Source organism: Schistocerca nitens, chromosome 8, assembly GCF_023898315.1.
Source record: "Schistocerca nitens isolate TAMUIC-IGC-003100 chromosome 8, iqSchNite1.1, whole genome shotgun sequence".
Classification (NCBI taxonomy): domain Eukaryota; kingdom Metazoa; phylum Arthropoda; class Insecta; order Orthoptera; family Acrididae; genus Schistocerca; species Schistocerca nitens.
Genome location: NC_064621.1, coordinates 152,304,205 through 152,325,390, shown reverse-complemented (window position 1 = coordinate 152,325,390; position 21,186 = coordinate 152,304,205).

The following is a 21,186-nucleotide window of genomic DNA, read 5'->3' as shown; positions in this document are numbered from 1 at the left end:
GAGAGTGTCACAGAAATGATACAGGATTTGGGCTGGAAATCATTAAAAGAAAGGCCTTTTTGGTTTGGACGGAATCGTCTCACGAAATTCCAATCACGAACTTTCTCCTCCGAATGCGAAAATATTTTGTTGACACCGAACTACATAGGGCTGAATGATCACCACGATAAAATAAGGTAAATCAGAGCTCATACGGAAAGATGTAGGTCTTCATTCTTTCCGCGCGCTATACGAAATTGCAATAATAAAGAATTGGGAAGGCGGTTCGATGAACCAAAAAATGGTTCAAATGGCTCTGAGCACTATGCGACTCAACATCTGAGGTCATTAGTCCCGTAGAACTTAGAACTACTTAAACCTAACTAACATAAGGACATCACACATATCCATGCCCGAGTGAGGATTCGAACCTGCGACCGTAGCGGTCACGCGGTTTCAAACTGAAGCGCCTAGAATCGCACGGCCACACCGGTCGGTTCGATAAACCCTCTGTCAGGCATTTAAATGTGATTTGCAGAGGATCCATGTAGATGTAGATGTAGAAGGTCCTTGTTATTAAGTTTTCAATGACACCCATTCTCATTCCCTACGTTGTTATTTATTTTGTAGCCGGCCGCTGTGGCCAAGCGGTTCTGGGATCTTCAGTCCGGAACAGCGTTGCTGCTACGGTCGCAGGTTCGAATCCTGCCTTGGGCATGGATGTGTGCGATGTCCATAGGTTAGTTAGGTTTAAGTAGTTCTATGTCTAGGAGACTGAGGACCTCAGATGTTAAGTTCCACAATGCTTAGAGCCATTTGAACCATTTTTTAATTTATTTTGTTGTGTGTCTGAAGTAATTAATTTAATTTTATGTCTAGTTACCCCACTCATGGGTGATACATACTGGGACCAGTGTTTAATATCAGATTTCCATGCGCTATTGATAAATTTGGCACATCTGGGGTTTGGCGTTTACGACCTTTTAGTTGTTAATCAGATGGAGAACTGTCGCCACCATAGGCTAGCTTGCAATGGTTATGCCTTTTGTTGTGTATGACTCCGCACACAATGGTAAAAAAAATGGTTCAAATGGGTCTGAGCACTATGGGACTCAACTGCTGAGGTCATTAGTCCCCTAGAAATTAGAACTAGTTAAACCTAACTAATCTAAGGACATCACACACATTCATGCCCGAGACAATGGTAAAGAGAGGTGCACTACAGAGTGGTGCAGAGCTGCCGTTGCAGGAAAGCTGGACAGGTGCAGAAATTATTGGCAAAAAAAAAAAATAACACACCAAACAGAAAATTTACTTAACCTGTATTTCTCCAAGTGTAGAAAGAGTCATTACAAATAATGCAGCAAGAAATGAAGTCCAGCTTTCAGCGCAAGCATGAGGCTCCTTAAAGTAAGCACGAACGTTGGTGTTGGAGCTATGACTAGGCGGCTTCTGCATAGCATGACGTAGCGAAGACGATCCAAGTGCGAGTGGGCTGGGTGACTTTGTCGGGCGTCCTGTATCGCGACGGTAGGGGGTGCTCGCACTCCAGAGCAGCTGCAGGCGTGGGTCAGAAGGTGTGCCACGTAGGGTCCGCAGGGTTCCGCCCGAACGTTATCGGCGTCGCACGGAAATTTGAAATTTCGTTGCAATCTTTGATGCCCATGGGCGTGATACCACACCTTTATGCATAACCCTTTAGAAGCACAGAGGTACGGTCTGAAGCTGGAGGGAGAAGCAACACACGGCTTGTTAAACTTAACCAGTTTCGGTATGATCTGTCGCCGAAGACTGACGACTCTATTTCTTAAAATGGAAACCAATTTATTTGAAAGCAAAGTTGTTTCCAGTCCCGAGCGCAAGTCTTCGGTAAAAGCGTCTTATATTTCTGTTTCGTTGAACCACCTCAAGGTAAGAAATTGGAGGCATTTGAAATGTGGACGTATCAAAAGATATTAAGAATACCATGCAAAGATAAAGTCACAAATGTGGCCACACTGGAGAGTATGAGCAAAGACTTAGAAATTCTCGTTAGCATCATGAGAAAAAATCTCGAATACTTAGGCCACATAATGTGCAACAACAAATACAACCCGTTGCAACTAACACTTCAAGAACTGTTTATGGTAGGCGTGGGTCAGGGTATAGAATATCATCTTGCGCAAAGAATTTAAGCCAATTGTTTAGAGTGAGCACTGCTTCTCTGTTCACAAAAGCCACTGGTGAACAACAGATCATCCTTCTGATTGCTCAAGTTCTTGAAAGGCGAAGCAAATACAGAAGATAAAACAGAGAAATAATGGTCCCTACCACAACATGTTGGTGTGCTGTATGAAATGATGATGTAGCCTCTCTCCTCTCCAAGGTAGTAATGATATAATCTCTTTGATCGGAAATAAGAGAAAGTGGACAATTATAGACTCCTTTGAGAACAGTTATTAGCGAAACACAGACTGTACGGTTTATTACCGAAATCATTGCTTATTTCAGCACTTTAAATACATTCAGTTTCAGCAATGTCCCACATGCTTCCATAAGACAATCACTTTACAGTGAAACCCTAAGACTGTCAGAACCCGACACCGATAATTACCCCGAAAACATACTGGCGAGCACATCCAACACACACACACACACACACACACACACACACACACACACACACACACACACAGCGCTCTGAACTTAACCGCTACACTGCAACGCCAAGGAAAAACGAATCACTACCTCAGAATACAAATGCTGGATCCGGCTAAGCCTGCGGTAGTTACTGTAACGTAATACATAATCTGCTGTGAAGCATATCTATGAACTTACGACCACTGTCCCAAAGGATGACAACTAGAGGGTGAGGTAAAAATGCAGCAGCTGCGATTCCTCCATCAAAATTCAAGGCAAAGGAGCATCTAGCAAAACTTTGTACCGCCAAAGGGTTTAAGAGAAATGCGATTGAAAAAAGAACGGTCTGTCAACATTGTAACTGCATGCAGCATGTTCAAGAACATTGTACTGTTCCTGAGCTGTCTCGTTAGTTCCCTTAGGCGAGCCAATGTCCTGGGGAACGATATGCAGACTCACCAATGTTCGAGTCATGTCCTCGCCAAACTTCTTTTTTCAGTTAAAGCATCAAATATTATCCAATTTACAGCTCCACTATGCAATGTCTTGTGTATAACCCACTTTTACTGTTTCCTTTATTTAAAAATTAGAACATAACATCAATTTCTTGCAGACGTGAATGAGCACTTTGTTTCGCTCACGACACAAATAAATGCAGTAGAAAGTAACAGTGGACACAGTAACAACGCCTACATCCAATGAGGTACAAAAAGCGCAGTCGTTAGACACATTAGATTACACATTATACTTCACACAGTAATTCCATTCCGTACCTTTGATGTCTGCGCTTATCTTTCCAGCCTGTACGCACACGTACGAGCAATGTTCACTTTAGAGAAGCTGTTCAAAGTGACCGACTTGCATTTTCAAACATTTCACCATTCGCTGAATAATACGTTCCTGGACTCATACGCAACACACCTGCATCCACTATTGCTCGTGGACATCCTTAGGTGGAATATTATAAACTTTTTGCTTTAAGTGTCCCCACAAATAAAAATCTAGTGTATTAAGGTCCGGCGATCGTGTAGGTTACAACATTGTACATCCACGGTCAATCCACTTCCTTGGAAACTCTTTGTTTAAATAGGTGTGAACACCCATTGCAAAGCGTGGCGGTGCACCATCATGCTGAAACCACAGCTGTCGCCGAACACCAAGCGGAACGTTTTCTAACGTGGCAGGCTAAGTATTGCAAGGAAACGTACGATACAGGGTCGCATCAACCTGTCTGACAATAAACAAGGGCCCAAAAGCCCTCCCACGATTCCAGCCCACAGGTTCATGCCAAAGTGTGCCTGAAAGTCACGATTACGGGTGACACGTGTGTTGTCTTCCGACCACAATGGCTGTTGTGGAGGTTGAAAACACCTTCGCGACTGAAGCTAGATTCATCAGTTCATATCACGTTATTTATAACATGCTTGTTATCTTCCAGTTGGTGCAAAAGCCATTCAAAAAACTCTACTCGTCAAATGCAGTCTTCTGTCCAGTGGTGTTGAGTCAGTATTTAATGATGTGGATGCAGTTCTCCATCCAGCAACATTTCAACGACCAGTCTTTGACATATCTGGATCTGCCTTGCAATATCAAGGGTACTTCGACGAAGTGACTGGTGAACGGTTTCAAGAATCGCGCCCTCTGTTTGTGGATTACGTATAATCCTTGGACGACGTCTGTCCGTTACTTGCGGACAAATATTACTGTTTTCCCGAGGGCGTTTCTCCGGACGACGAAATACATTGTTATCAGGATTGTGTCTTTATGGGCGCCGTGCAACATGTGCATGAGCAGCATCAGTAGCAGCAGCAGCCTGGTTGTCGGATGCATCCAGCACCGGAAGCATATCGGCGTATTCATCGTTTGTATACTCCATGGGGGAACTGCCCAACATGAACTTGACAGGACCTGTTATGTTGTCTACTTCGTGATTAGAAGTACTTGTGCCCCTTTCAATCGAGCCCACTGTCATGTGTCTGGCTATTGTTATGTGGCAACGTGATATTCTGCTTATAAACGACGAGAGCTAGGGAACGGACGTCTAAAAACTAAAAAAGGGAGCCTGACGAGGATTAGACCCATAGCTCCATAATGGATGGGGTTTCATGTCCTAGAAAGCTACTCATTTAGCTACAATGGCTGGTACAGTAATTCGGAGTGATAGACGTTTCTTTGTACATTCCAAAGCGCTGCACGATGTAAGAGCGCTGCCGGCTTCTGGTTTTGACACATGTGTTTTCAAAATCCGTCCAACTTGATTTTGCTAGACAAATTTTTGTCTTGAATCTGGACGAGGAATCACATGCCTACCTCCAAGTGTGACATTTTTTCTTCGCCCTGACATGGAAGGGGAAGAATAAGGGATACTCACAGGCACTAAACAGAAATACCCTGGAAAAAGGTGATGTATCGGTATGAAGGTTAAAAGGACGCCATAGTTTTAGCACTTGTCACCATTAAAATATGTTCCGTCCCTGCGAGCGTCGCTTAACAAATCAGAAGAAAACAAAATATTAAAACGAAGAACAAATATTTCTCTTAGCTCCACTAAGCGATTTAAAAATCACAACTGCGCAAAGCGACTGCGAATAAGCAACCACTCTTTTGAATAAATTCACGTTGTAAATTAAACCATTGTTCACCGAATTGAAAAAACATTCTCCCAATAAACTATAGGCACTGTGCCCGTAGTAATAACTTCTCAATAGTCTTCAAAAAATAACAATAGTAATTCCAATAGCGCTGGAGCAATTATAAATCGGTCAGTCAAGAATAAATTCATTACAACGACTGATTATTATACCGTCGTATAGGTCTTGCTTTTTCAGCAAGCAAACACTAGACCATTATTCCGTGACGTCGCTCTCACATACGTTTCCCAAAACAGGGTCTATGCCGAAAGTTTATGGAATGAATTTGTTTTAAATCATTTATGCCATATCAGTTTACAATCTTTTCAGACTTTTCAACATATTCTCTCCTTGCTTAGATGCACCGTTACCAACGCTTTAGGCAAACAATGAAGGCGCAATGGAAGTGGTCAACAGGGAACTCTTTCATTGCGGTCGTTGAAGCTGTATGACGTTAACTCTCTCTCTCTCGCTCTATCTCCAAGTGTGACATTTTTTCTTCGCCCTGACATGGAAGGGGAAGAATAAGGGATACTCACAGGCACTAAACAGAAATACCCTGGAGTCCCAACTGCACCGACCGACCGTCGTGTCATCCTCAACCGATAAACATCACTGAATGTCAATATGGAGCGGCGTGTTGACAGCACACCATTATCAGAGCTGTTGACAGTTTTTGCACTCGGAGCTGTTACTTCTCAGTCAAACAGTTCCTCAAGTGGTCTCGCAAGGGCTGTACTGTTTCTCCTGCGTGGACTTGGGTTTAAAAAATTGTAAACTAAATAATACGATAAATTTTATAAATAATCGACAAGTACGCCAAAGAAGAAGAGATAGAACTACAATGGACATGTTATTCCATGGACTCTTGCGCTTCTATGCATGAACTATCTTTCCTTTCTCATTAGCGTATCTTATGTTCTTGGATTCGGACCTAAGAGGACGTTCTTGAGTAAATTTCATCTTGCTGTACCAGCTGATAATGTAAGTTGTACTTAAAACCCGAAAAATATAATGGTTATTTTGTCAAAACAATTTGTGTATGTGGTCAATCTATTGTGAGTCTGATACCTATATCGCCTTAAGTAGATATGGGCCTTAACAAAGAATTTTCATTGTTAGGCGCCATTTTGGAAAAATCTTTACATTTTTCTTTTAGCTCATCTACGAGACGTGCCGTCGGTTAGGACAATTAACTTTATTTCAGATCCCACGAGACAGGAGGCAGCTACTAATAATTTAACAATTTTATTTACAGATTTTATTTACATAACGAGATAACATCCCAGGCAGAAAAGGTCTGGTCACAGGATTCAAGTTTCCTAATAGGATTTCATTTGTAGCTGCTACTCTTGTTATCTTATATTGGGGAATCGAGACGAAACCACGATAAGTTACGTATTACAGTAGTGTACATCGAACAGATTTGGCAAATATTCTCTGGTGCAATAAGCACACGACTTCTCACAGACCTGGAATAATATCCACAGAGTAGGGAAATAAGAAAGGGACAATTAATTATCGACGATTACGTAACTATCCTGAGAACTGAGCTAGTTACTGAGTGATTATACACGTCGGGTTAAATTAAACAACATATTACACTCATTCCATGTAGGCTTTCACGGCCGGCGTCTTCATCAATAAACACTTCCGGGCTAAGTTGCCGTGGTCGATCTGTAAAACTTCTTCTCCCTAACGTTTCGTTCTCAACTACGGAGAACATCTTCGGAGATGAGTCAACGACTGGCTGCTAGGAGCTGGGGCCGCCGCTTATACGGATATCGTAGAGGGCGCCACCGCACGTCACGTGGCGTCGATGTGCAGCTATCTCTGGCTATCGTCTGTTCTCTCGATTGCAGGCAATCGATTGTCACGTGATTGATGCAACGTCGAACGCCATATCTTATCCAATTTTAATCCTTCTTCTTTACGATTAAAATTGTATTGATGTTTGTGGATTTCAATTGCCTCTCTACACATACGTGTATAATAATGCGACGTCCTCGCTAGCACGCTGGTTTCACCAAATTTTATTTCGTGACCTCCATCCTTAAAAACATGTTCCGCTACTGCCGATTTGTCGATATGTCCCAAGCGACAGTTTCTTTTGTGCTCCGTCAACCGTGTATTGATGCTTCTTTTTGTAGTTCCTATGTAAACCCTGCCACAACTGCACGGAATTTTATATACCCCTGGGGTGGCTAGGGGGTGACGAGCATCTTTTGTTGATCTTAGGCATTCACTAATTTTCTTAGTAGGTCTGAAAATGGTCTCTACGTGAAACTTGGCTAGTAATTTCCCAATGCGATCCGTGATATTATGGATGAACGGAAGAAATACTTTTCCAGCTGATGGTTGTTGCTCTCTCCTATTTTTAGGCATTTTTCTATTTGGGTGAAGTGCTCGGTTAATCTCGTTTTTCGTATAACCATTTTTTGCAAAGGCTATTCGTAAATGATTTAGCTCTTCTTGTAAGTAGCCTGGTTCACAAATATTATTGGCCCTATCCACTAATGTTTTTATGACTCCCCTCTTTTGCCTAGGGTGGTGGTTTGAGTTCTTATGGAGGTAGCGATCAGTATGTGTACCTTTCCTGTAGACCTTATGGCCTAAGGTCCCATCCGCCCGTTTGATAACTGATACATCCAAGAAGCTAAGTTGTCCGTTCTTCTCCTTCTCCATAGTAAATTTAATCTTTGGGTTGATGCTATTTAAGTGTACCAGGAAATCATTCAAGTCTTCTTCCTCATGATTCCATATTACAAAGGTATCATCCACATACCGATACCACTTCGAGGGGCGTTTTTTGGCCGACTGCAGTGCTTGATGTTCAAAATATTCCATGAATAAATTCGCAATTGCGGGACTTAGGGGGCTTCCCATGGCTACCTCATCGATCTGTTCATAAAATTCGCCATTGTACTGAAAATGGGTCGAGGATAGACAGTGTTGGAACAAGGCTACTACATCAGTAGGGAACATATCGGCTATATGGGAGAGAGCTTCATCAACTGGAACCATCGTGAACAAAGACACTATATCAAAACTGACAAGGATGTCATTAGGACCGACAGTAATTTCCCTCAATTTCTCAATGAAATGTAGAGAGTTTTTAATATGACTTTCAGTTTTGCCTATGTAAGGTTGTAACAAAGAGGCAAGGTGTCTGGCTAGTTCTTGGGTAGGAGCTCCAATTGCGCTGACTATTGGTCTCAAAGGAACATCAGGATTATGTATCTTTGGTAATCCATATAATCTCGGAGGATAAGCCTCCGTTTTACAAAGATACTTTTTAACTTCTGTAGGAATGGAAGACTGTTTTATCAGACGATTGGTGGCATTCAGCACATTCGTTGTGGGATCCTTTTTCAACTTCTTGTATGTGCTGGGTTCCAGGAGATCACTGATCTTCTTGTGATAATCCTCAGTATTCATTAAAACAGTAACATTTCCCTTGTCAGCGGCAACTATAATAACTTTCTTGTCTGCATTGATCTCTCGCAATGCCTTCCTTTCCCCTTGAAACAGATTGCTACTGGGTGGCTTAGCTTTGCGTAATATCCTGGAGGTTTCCATTCTAATTTCGTCAGCAGAATATGATGGTAACTGACGAATTCCTGCCTCTATATTAGCAATAATGTCCTCCATAGGAATCTTGGATGCAGTTATTGCAAAATTCCCTCCTTTAGACAGAACAGAAAGTTCTTCCTTAGACAACTCGTTTTCTGATAAAACAGGAACAAATTGGACAGTTTAACATTTAGATCTATGGAGATTAGTGCAGAAGTGTCTTCCGATAGGCAGAAGAAGAAGTTTGATCGTCTACAAGAGGGTCGACAGGAAACACCGATTCCAAACAATTCCCAAACGGTTATTAATTTATCAGAAAAAGAGTTGTCTAAGGAAGAACTTTCTGTTCTGTCTAAAGGAGGGAATTTTGCAATAACTCCATCCTAGATTCCTATGGAGGACATTATTGCTAATATAGAGGCAGGAATTCGTCAGTTACCATCATATTCTGCTGACGAAATTAGAATGGAAACCTCCAGGATATTACGCAAAGCTAAGCCACCCAGTAGCAATCTGTCTCAAGGGGAAAGGAAGGCATTGCGAGAGATCAATGCAGACAAGAAAGTTATTATAGTTGCCGCTGACAAGGGAAATGTTACTGTTTTAATGAATACTGAGGATTATCACAAGAAGATCAGTGATCTCCTGGAACCCAGCACATACAAGAAGTTGAAAAAGGATCCCACAACGAATGTGCTGAATGCCACCAATCGTCTGATAAAACAGTCTTCCATTCCTACAGAAGTTAAAAAGTATCTTTGTAAAACGGAGGCTTATCCTCCGAGATTATATGGATTACCAAAGATACATAATCCTGATGTTCCTTTGAGACCAATAGTCAGCGCAATTGGAGCTCCTACCCAAGAACTAGCCAGACACCTTGCCTCTTTGTTACAACCTTACATAGGCAAAACTGAAAGTCATATTAAAAACTCTCTACATTTCATTGAGAAATTGAGGGAAATTACTGTCGGTCCTAATGACATCCTTGTCAGTTTTGATATAGTGTCTTTGTTCACGATGGTTCCAGTTGATGAAGCTCTCTCCCATATAGCCGATATGTTCCCTACTGATGTAGTAGCCTTGTTCCAACACTGTCTATCCTCGACCCATTTTCAGTACAATGGCGAATTTTATGAACAGATCGATGAGGTAGCCATGGGAAGCCCCCTAAGTCCCGCAATTGCGAATTTATTCATGGAATATTTTGAACATCAAGCACTGCAGTCGGCCAAAAAACGCCCCTCGAAGTGGTATCGGTATGTGGATGATACCTTTGTAATATGGAATCATGAGGAAGAAGACTTGAATGATTTCCTGGTACACTTAAATAGCATCAACCCAAAGATTAAATTTACTATGGAGAAGGAGAAGAACGGACAACTTAACTTCTTGGATGTATCAGTTATCAAACGGGCGGATGGGACCTTAGGCCATAAGGTCTACAGGAAAGGTACACATACTGATCGCTACCTCCATAAGAACTCAAACCACCACCCTAGGCAAAAGAGGGGAGTCATAAAAACATTAGTGGATAGGGCCAATAATATTTGTGAACCAGGCTACTTACAAGAAGAGCTAAATCATTTACGAATAGCCTTTGCAAAAAATGGTTATACGAAAAACGAGATTAACCGAGCACTTCACCCAAATAGAAAAATGCCTAAAAATAGGAGAGAGCAACAACCATCAGCTGGAAAAGTATTTCTTCCGTTCATCCATAATATCACGGATCGCATTGGGAAAGTACTAGCCAAGTTTCACGTAGAGACCATTTTCAGACCTACTAAGAAAATTAGTGAATGCCTAAGATCAACAAAAGATGCTCGTCACCCCCTAGCCACCCCAGGGGTATATAAAATTCCGTGCAGTTGTGGCAGGGTTTACATAGGAACTACAAAAAGAAGCATCAATACACGGTTGACGGAGCACAAAAGAAACTGTCGCTTGGGACATATCGACAAATCGGCAGTAGCGGAACATGTTTTTAAGGATGGAGATCACGAAATAAAATTTGGTGAAACCAGCGTGCTAGCGAGGACGTCGCATTATTATACACGTATGTGTAGAGAGGCAATTGAAATCCACAAACATCAATACAATTTTAATCGTAAAGAAGAAGGATTAAAATTGGATAAGATATGGCGTTCGACGTTGCATCAATCACGTGACAATCGATTGCCTGCAATCGAGAGAACAGACGATAGCCAGAGATAGCTGCACATCGACGCCACGTGACGTGCGGTGGCGCCCTCTACGATATCCATATAAGCGGCGGCCCCAGCTCCTAGCAGCCAGTCGTTGACTCACCTCTGAAGATGTTCTCCGTAGTTGAGAACGAAACGTTAGGGAGAAGAAGTTTTACAGATCGACCACGGCAACTTAGCCCGGAAGTGTTTATTGATGAACATATTACACTGTTAATAATTTTCCTACATTAGTTATTTCTCTTTTATGCTGAGCCATTGCATTAATTTGCGTTTCTTTTTTGGTATAAGTCACGGCTCATATTTATTTTATTACGTTACGCTAATAGTCACAAAACAATAAAAAAATTATTTTATTACATTACAGTGCTGAGTGCACCCCGCGTGCCAACAGCGTTCGGCAGACCGGGACGGCGACCCATTCAAGAGCTTGTCAAGCCCGACAGTACTTAATCTCATTCATCTGACGGGAACCGGTGTTACCGCTGCGGCAAGACCTTTGGTGTAATACTACCACAATCTGTGCAACATTTCGACAGCGCTACCTCTCTCCACTCCATGGAGTTAACGATAAGTTTATTTCGCTTTCTGGCAGTCTAAGGAAGCAGATAATGAAAGGCTCGATTTATAAAAGCGATTTTTACCGGTTCACAAAGTGTAAAGTTTACTACCATCGTCATTACTCATTTCAAACACTTTTAAAGACACTCGGTTTTAGCAACATTCTGCATGCTACCATAAAACGTTGTTTATTTCACAATGAGAACCTAAAAGCAATCAGAACGTGACTTGTATGATTATGCCACAGCAAATCACCAAGTACGTCCAATCAATGCCGGCACAAAACTCTATTGTCTGTCTAGCAGTTACACGACTGCTACACCATGCGCCCGTGCGGAACAACAATCACTACTGCTGAAGACATTATCAGCCTGCACCAATTACACTGGAGAACTGAACTTAGCTAAACGACCAGTATTTGCATTAACGTAATATAATCTCTGCAAAGAGGCAGAGTGATGTCACAAAGAACGACAAATATACTGAGGCGAGAAAAGTATTGGGATATCTCTTAATACCGCGTCGGACCGGCGTGGTCCAGCAGCTCGTTGCTGCATGGACTGAAAAACTCATTGGAAGTCCACTGCAGAAATACTGAGCCAAGCTACCTCTATAGCCATCCATACTTGCTTTGATTTTTGAATAACATGGTTGTGGAGAGAAGCAGCGATTAGTATGATTAATCAATAATTCAAGAACAGTCTTAATCGCATTTATTATTGTTATAATACCGCCAACCGGTTTCAATCCGACGTAGGGGTCATCTTCTGGGCGTTTACACCATTGGTCGACTGGTGGTGGTGTCACTCCTGTCTACATAACGGCAGGAAAATATCTATAGTTTCTTGCCGTTACATAGAAAGGAGTGACACCACCAGCAGTCGACCAATGGTGTAAACGCGCAGAAGATGACCCCTACGTCGGATTGAAACCGGTTGGCGGTATTATAACAATAATAAATGCGATTAAGACTGTTCTTGAATTATTGATCCATACTTGCGGCAGGGAACCGGTGGCAGTATTCTGTTCAGGAACTGACATCTCGGTTATGTTCTATAAATGTTCGATGGGATTCATGTCGGGCGATCTGGGTGGCCAAATTATTCACTCTAATATTCCACAATATTCTTCAAACCAATCGCGAAGAGTTTTGGCTCGCTGGGTTCGAGCATTATCATCCACACAAATTTCATGGCTGTTTGGAAACATGAAGGCCATGAATGGCTACAAATGGTAGAGAAATAGCCGAACGTAACCATTTCCAATCAATGGTCGGTTCAGTTGGACCTTAGGATCCAATCCAATATATGTAAACACAGCCCTCACGATTATGGAGCCGCCACCAACTTGCACAGTGCCTTGTTGACAACCTGGGTCCATGGCTTAGTGAGGTTTAAGCCAAACCCGAACGCTACCATCAGCTCTTACAATCTGAAATCAGGACTCATCTGACCAGGCCAAGGTTTTCCAATCTCCTAGGGTCCAACAGATAGGTCGTGCTGTTAGCAAAGGCACTCACTTAAGTCGTCTACTGCCTAAGCCCATTAACTCCAAATTTCGGAAAAGTCCGTCGTACGTCCCACACTGATTTTTGCTGCTATTTCGCGCAGAGTTGCTCGTTTGTTCTCACTGACAACTCTACGCAAACGTTGCTGCTCTCCGTCGTTGAGTGAAGGCGGTCGACCACTGCGTTGTCTGTGGTCAGAGGTAATGCCTGAAGTGTTGTATTCTCGGCACACTCTTGACACTGTGGATCTCAGAATACAGAATATCCTAACGATTTCCGAAATAGAATGACCGATGCGTCTTGCTCCAGCTACTATTCCGCATTTAAAGTCTGTTGATTCCCGTTGAGCGGCCATAATCACGCTGGAAACCTTTTCACATGAATCACTTGAGTACAGATTACAGGTCCGTCAATGCAGTGCTCTTTTATACCTTGTATACGCGATACTACCGACATCTGTATATGTTCAGACCACTATCTCAGGACTTTTTTCATCTCACTGTGTATATTCACGTGGGAGTATGTAGCACCTTCACAGAACATGCTGCCCTTCCCCGAATTCATAGTATACATTTAGTAGTTTTTATCAAAATTATTTATAGTAAGATTTTTCCCAAATCATTCCATTGTATCAGCAACAATTTGAGTACATTATCCTAGTTTTTACATTTCAGATTGATATTTTAGCGGCCCATAGAAAACGAATGTGACTGTACCAGTACAAAAGTATTCGCTTCGGTGCAGCCTTCGAGTTTTGCCTAACCACCTTGTAGAGCGTGCTCATTTACGTCGCTCGCTTACGAATAGTATTCCCACGTGAAGCTGCGGCGGGCGATTACGGCTGGTGGCGGCGCCGCCTTCCGCCCCAGAAGGCTCTCCGCCGCTGATTAAAACGCGCGCGCCTGTGGCGCTGCACGCGGTCGCGGCTCTGTGCTGGCCTGGCAGCCAGCCAGCCAGGCGCGGCCGCGCTCTGCTACTGCGGCGCTCTGAACCGCTCCCCAGCTGCAGACGCCAGACCACACGCCCCCCTGCCCTTCTCGCGTCGCCTGTTTACAGGTCACTAAACTCGCGGCCCCTTGCTCCGCGAGGCCTCACGATAATGCACCGCATTGCGAGCGGTGTCTGGCGAGTGCGGCGAGAGGTAGCGGTGCTGTTCACGAGGTATGACGGCTCACTTTCGTAAAAAAAAGAGTGAAATCTGCTTACGCAGTACAGAGCGAATCAGGTTGTGGAAAGAGGTCAAGATGAGTTACTGTTAGTTACACAAGGACACACAACTTTATTCCTCGAAAACACAATGCACAGTTTTCTCTTTAAAACAATTAGGATCGAGCCGGCCATTGTAGCCAAGCGGTTCTACGCGCTTCAGCCTGGAACCGTGCGACCACTAAGGTCGCAGGTTCGAATCCTGCCTCGGGCATGGATATATGTGATGTCCTTAGATTGGATAGGTTTATGTTATGTTATGTTAACCGGAGACCTAGAAACGACGGAGAGGCTCCGTCCCCGCCGCAGCTGCAGTGGTCCGCAACCCCACGACGACTACCGCAGTCCACTTCAACCCTCCAAAAAATGGTTCAAATGGCTCTGAGCACTATGGGAGTCAACTTCTGAGGTCATCAATCCCCTAGAACTTAGAACTACTTAAACCTAACTGACCAAAGGACATCACACACATCCAAGCCCGAGGCAGGATTCGAAACTGCGACCGTAGCGGTCGCGCGGTTCCAAACTGAAGCGCATCGAACCACTCGGCCACTCTGGCCGGCTTCAACCCTCCACTGCCCCACACCGAAGCCGGGGTTATTGTGTGGTTCGGCCCTGGTCGACCCTCCACGGACCGTCTCACACCAGACGAGTGTAACACCTCTGTTTGCGTGGTAGAGTAATGGTGGTGTACGCATATGTGGAGAACTTGTTTGCGCAGCAATAGCCGACATAGTGTAGCTGAAAAATATGGTTCAAATGGCTCTGAGCACTATGGGACTTAACATCTATGGTCATCAGTCCCCTAGAACTACTTAAACCTAACTAACCTAAGGACATCACACAACACCCAGCCAACACGAGGCAGAGAAAATCCCTGACCCCGCCGGGAATCGAACCCGGGACCCCGGGCGCGGGAAGCGAGAACGCTACCGCACGACCACGAGCTGCGGGCATAGTGTAGCTGAGGCAAAACAAGGGGAACCAGCCCGCATTTTCCGAGGCAGATGGAAAACCGCGTAAAAACCATCCACAGACTGGCCGGCTCACAAATCCGCCGGGCGGATTCGTGCAAGGGAAAGCCGTGCGTTAGACCTCACGGCCAACCGGGCGGGCTTGGTTAGGCTTAAGTAGTTCTAAGTTCTAGGGGACTGATGACCTCAGATATTGAGTCCCCTAGTGCTCAGAACCATTTCAACCCTTTTTGAACAAGGATCAATTCCCGGCTGAGGGACCAAGTAACTTCTCAATAATAACGTTTAAATAATTCCATTTAAAACACAAGGATTTAAAGAAACAGCTGAAGGCCTTACTTAAGTCAAATTAAAATATCCTTAAATAATTCCTTTTAAGGCACAATAATTTAGACAAACGGCTGAAGGCCTTACTTAAGTAAAATTAAAATATCTTTTCGGCTAAAGGCACTATTAATATTTCAGGCCAGCAAAGGAAATTCTTTAAAGGCAAACACTTACCAATTTCGGCTTAAAGCCATATTAATGAAATTTTAAATTAATTCCTCGGCTGAAAGCCCAATAATATTTCAACACAATAAAAGGCAACCTTTAAAAACAAGCATTTAGACAAAAAAATGGTTCAAATGGCTCTGAGCACTATGGGTTCTTAACATCTGAGGTCATCAGTCCCCTAGAACTGAGAACTACATAAACCTAACTAACCTAAGGACATCACACACATCTATGCCCGAGACAGGATTCGAACCTGCGACCGTAGCAGTCGTGCGATTCCGGACTGAGCGCCTAGAACCGCGAGACCACCGCGGCCGGCAAGCATTTAGACAGTGCAACAGAAAACCATCTTAACAAAACTTGAAATATTTTGACGCCTGAAAGCCCAAACAATTATTCAAAATAATTAAAGACAAACCTTAAAATATGCATTTACACAGCATAACTGAAGACCATTTCAAGAATTCAGGATAATTAAAGAGAAACGTTACAGACAGGAATTTACACATTACGGCTGAAAGCCAAAAATTTTAAAACAAATGCGGCTGAAGTCCTAAATACAGAGCAAACAAGAATTTTAAATAAAACATGGCTGAAGGCCAAATTTTAAAATACTTGACATAAGGTTTGGCTGAAGGCCATATACTGAACATCGAACAAACAAAATTAATACACAGCTGAAGGCCTGCACAGTACTTGAAACAAGAGAAAATCACAATCACAAACAACAGAACAGTGGTGCTCAAAAGTGTTCCAGGGGTCGGCCTGGTGAAGAAACTCTAACAACAGTTTAGATGAGACAGGCAGCCAAGCGTAACTCTAAGAAGGGAACCTCCCCATCGCATCCCCCTCAGATTTAGTTAAAAGTTTGCACAATGGATAGGCCTTGAAAAACTGAACACAGATCAATCGAGAAAACAGGGAGAAGTTGTGTGGAACTATGAAAAAATAAACAAAATACACAGACTGAGTAGTCCATGCGCAACATTAACAACATCAAGGATTGTGTTAGATCAGGAGCGCCGTGGTCCCGTGGTAAGCGTGAGCAGTTGTGGAAAGAGAGGTCCTAGGTTCAAGTCTTCCCTCGAGTGAAAAGTTCACTTTCTTTATTTTTGCGGCTTAAGTCATCCCTAGAGTGAATAGTTTACTTTCTTTATTTTTGCAGAGTTATGATCTGTCCGTTCGTTTATTGACGTCTCTGTTCACTGTAATAAGTATGGTGTCTGTGTTTTGCGACCGCACCGCAAAACCGTGCGATTAGTAGACGAAAGGACGTGCCTCTCCAATGGGAACCGAAAACATTTGATCGCAAGGCCATAGGTCACCCGATTCCTCCACAGGAAAACACGTCTGATATATTCTATACGACACTGGTGACGGCATGTGCGTCACATCACAGGAATATGTTGTCGACCCACCAGTTACCTCGCATCGGACGGACGGACAGACAGATAATAATTGTCTGAAAATAAGAAATTAAACTTTTCACTCGAGGGAAGATTTGAACCAAATACCTCTGGTTCCACAGCTGCTCACGCTAACCACGGGACCATGGCGCTCTCGCACTTACTTTGTCCTTGATGTTGCCTATCTTGCGCATGGACTACTCAGTTTGTATATTTTGCTTATTTTTTTCATAGTTCCACACAACTTCTTCCTGTTTTCTCGATTGGTCTGTGTTCAGTTTTTCAAGGCCTATCCACTGTGCCAACTTATAACTAAATCTGAGGAGGGTGCGATGGGGAGGTTCCCTTGTAAATAATCGATTGGCAACACGACCTAGGGACGGCTGAGGAACCAACCAACAACATAATCAATTATCTCTCTCGCAACCAACCGACTGGCTGCTCCAGTACGCAGACAGCACTCATGTGCTCAGCGGAAATCTCCGAAGCTACACACAGTTTTATGTAATCACTTGCACCAAGAACTCCGACAATCCTAATACTAATCACCGTCGAACAACAATGAGAAATGACAAGTCACACATACACACAGAGTTTCTGTAAGCGGTCGGCGATCAAATACATGTCGTCCGATGAGACGACCGACCGAATGACCAACCGAGGTCGTCTCCACTAAAGTTATGAGTGTCGGCAACGGTCGGGCGAGTCTTGCCTGTCCGGAGCTCAGTTCCAACCCGACTCAACTCGATGTCCGTTCGGAACTTGGAGACACAGCAACCCGGGCACACTGGCTCTGACCCACCCATGCAGGGGTAACTCTTGCCCATCGGCGGCGACATCTCTGCACGAGGATGGAACCAACCTACGTCCGGCAAGATGACCAACTAACGAGGCCCTCAAACGATCGAAAGACTATATACACGTCACCCAATGAGACGACCAGCCAAACGACTAACCGGCGGTCGTTCCCGCTCCAATCTCCTTCCGTCTGACAGTTCATGTGTGTGCCCAGCGGTCGGCAAGTACTGGCTGTCCGCGCCTCACCGGCGCTCCGTCCGCGACTCAACTCCCGACAGACGGCGACGCGGAAATACTAGCGGTCGCTCCAGAGATGGTACGACAATGCACTTATCAATAAGCGCTGCTGCTGCCACTCACGGACAACCAAACCAGCAACCTAGTGACTCAAGTAAATCGAATTAAAAGAAAAACGAGACGACAGAACCACAAACAAGATGACGAGCAATAAACGGCATGACAGCGAGCCGCCCACGGCTCATTGAGGCTTGAATTTATTTAAGAGTATTTAAGGTGCCTCAAAACCCGAGCGCTAAAGTTCAGTAAAATTTTAGGTTACTATATTACTATGATCAGAAAAAAAAACCAGAGCACCTTGAACTACCAGACATGGGACGTTCATATACACAGGACGCGTACATTAGTACGTTCTGCACAAATGATTAGCGTTCACCTCGGTTCAACATGTGTCCTGTTGCATAATAGGCACAGGGCCTGATCATGGGACGTGATAACTTGTACCTTGAGTGATGGCATCGACACGTATAAGGAGCGAGTGGTGTCCCAGGCTGCATTCACCTGGTTGCGAAAGTTCATCTGTGGTGGTCGGCATTGGGTCACAGGCCTGCACCCGTCGTTTCACCATATCCCACATGTCTTCGACTGGCAACAAGTCCGACGATCTGGGGCGCCATAGCATAAGGCTGACATCCTGTGACACCAAGAAGGCACGTGTTTAAAAAAATGGTTCAATGGCTCTGAGCACTATGGGACTTAACTTCTGAGGTCATCAGTCCCCTAGAACTACTTAAACCTAACTAGGACATCACACACATCCATGCCAGGGACAGGATTCGAACCTGCGACCGTAGCGGTCGCGCGGTTCCAGACTGTAGCGCCTAGAACCGATCGGCCAGCCCGGCCGGCAAGACACGTGTTCGTGCAGCAACATGTGATCGTGCATTGTCTTGCTGAAAAACGGCATATGGAGTGTTGTGCGGAAAGGGTATGGCTACTGGTCGGAGGATGTCATTCACGTAAGTCACACTGGTCACAGTGCCCTGGACTAGCACCAACTATGATTTGTGGTTGAACCTAATAGCACCCCACTTCACAAGGCACTGAGTTGACCCTGTATGTCTTGTGGGAATGCAGTCACTGTGATGCAGCTTCCCATGCCTGCGGCGAACCAAAATGCGACCATCATTTACAAACAAACAGAACCTGGATTCTTCCGAAAACACATGTTGTCAAAAAAAATGGTTCAAATGGCTCTGAGCACTATGGGACTCAACTGCTGAGGTCATTAGTCCCCTAGAACTTAGAACTAGTTAAACCTAACTAACCTAAGGACATCACAAACATCCATGCCCGAGGCAGGATTCGAACCTGCGACCGCAGCGGTCTTGCTGTTCCAGACTGCAGCGCCTAGAACCGCTCGGCCACTTCGGCCGGCCACATGTTGTCATTTCTGTCTCTAGTGACGTCGTTCTATACACCGTTGCCGTCTAATATGTTTCTTCACATTCGTCAAACGTAGGCGGAGAAGTGGAAAACGCGCACGGAATCCATGCCGTAATAAACGGCGACGGATTGAAATATACGAGGACAGACTGTCACCTCTGATAGTGTACGATGTGTTACACAGTTCCATTGTTGGGCCAGAGCCGAGGAGGACGCTGATCTGCCTGCATTCGGATGAGATGTCGATCTTCTTAGGAGGTGATCTCGATGGTGAGAGCTGACACTTCTCGTCATGTTCTACGGTCTTCCGTTCACCATTCTGCACACATCTGTTGCGCTGCTCAAACACTTCGTCCCACACGAGCAACAATTACCCGGATGGATGCGTCTCATCCTCTCATGCCGATACTCCGCCCTCATTCAAACTCACTGATATCACGGTACGGTTAGCGCATACGTCTGCGAGGCATCGTGTACGTCTGCTCAAGTCAATTGAGTTTATAGCGGCATGAGAGTCGCAGGCACGCTTTACCGGTAGGTGGTGTTGCGCCGCGATATCGATGTTGACCTTAATCCCGCAGGCCGACATGGTTCAAACGCTAACCATTTCTGCAGAACATACTAATGTACCTGTCCTGCGAATATGAACGTCCTATCTTTTGTCGTTCAAGGAGTTCTGTTTTTGTCCATACATGAGTGCAGTATATCACTGGTGAACTACCGCTACTAAGGACCTAACACAAAAAATTTACAACTTGTGAATCGCGGACAGCGTTCTCTTAAATATGTGAACTGCTGACAGTGGTAAACTGGAAACATTAGAACTGCGAACGGGCAATTAGTCATGCAGTTAGACACGACGAGGAGGTTGGTTGATTGTCTCCCATATTCGCCATCAAAATTACGACCAAAATATCAGTCATCAAACACTTAACTATCAAACATCAAATCGTCAAAGTAAGGCGTCTGGTTTCTTCTTCTTCAGTTCTTGGGGAAAAAAACTTGAAGCTAATTCTTTCAACAAAACCGGACCAACCGATGTCTCCTATCCTCAAGTCTTCCATCTGCTGAGGTAAAAATAGTTCCTTCTCAATAGTTTTTTTTTCCTTGGAACCTCCATGCTGCGTTGGTAGCCGCGTGGTCTTAGGCGCCTTGCACGGTTCGCGCGGTTTCTCCCGTCGGAGTTTCGAGTCCTCCCTCGGGCATGGCTGTGTGTGTTGTCCTTAGCGTAAGTTAGATTGTGTGTAAGCCTAGAGACCGATGATGACTTCAGCAGTTTGGTCCCATAGGAACTTACCACCATCTTGAGAACCTCTGCAAGACGGTAGACAGGAGGATGAGCAGAATAAAACGAGCCGTTCAGTTTGGAATGGAAAGCTTCACATTCGTTTGTATTTGCGATTACCTGCTCTCTACACGATAACGGAGCTGTCGATAAACTGCTTCTAGGAGTGCGATCGGCAGCGTCTTACACACTTGCTCTGTGGTTCTGCGGTGGCGCTTTCCTCCAGCGATTGGACGACGTCCACTGTGTCTCCTTTAGCGGTC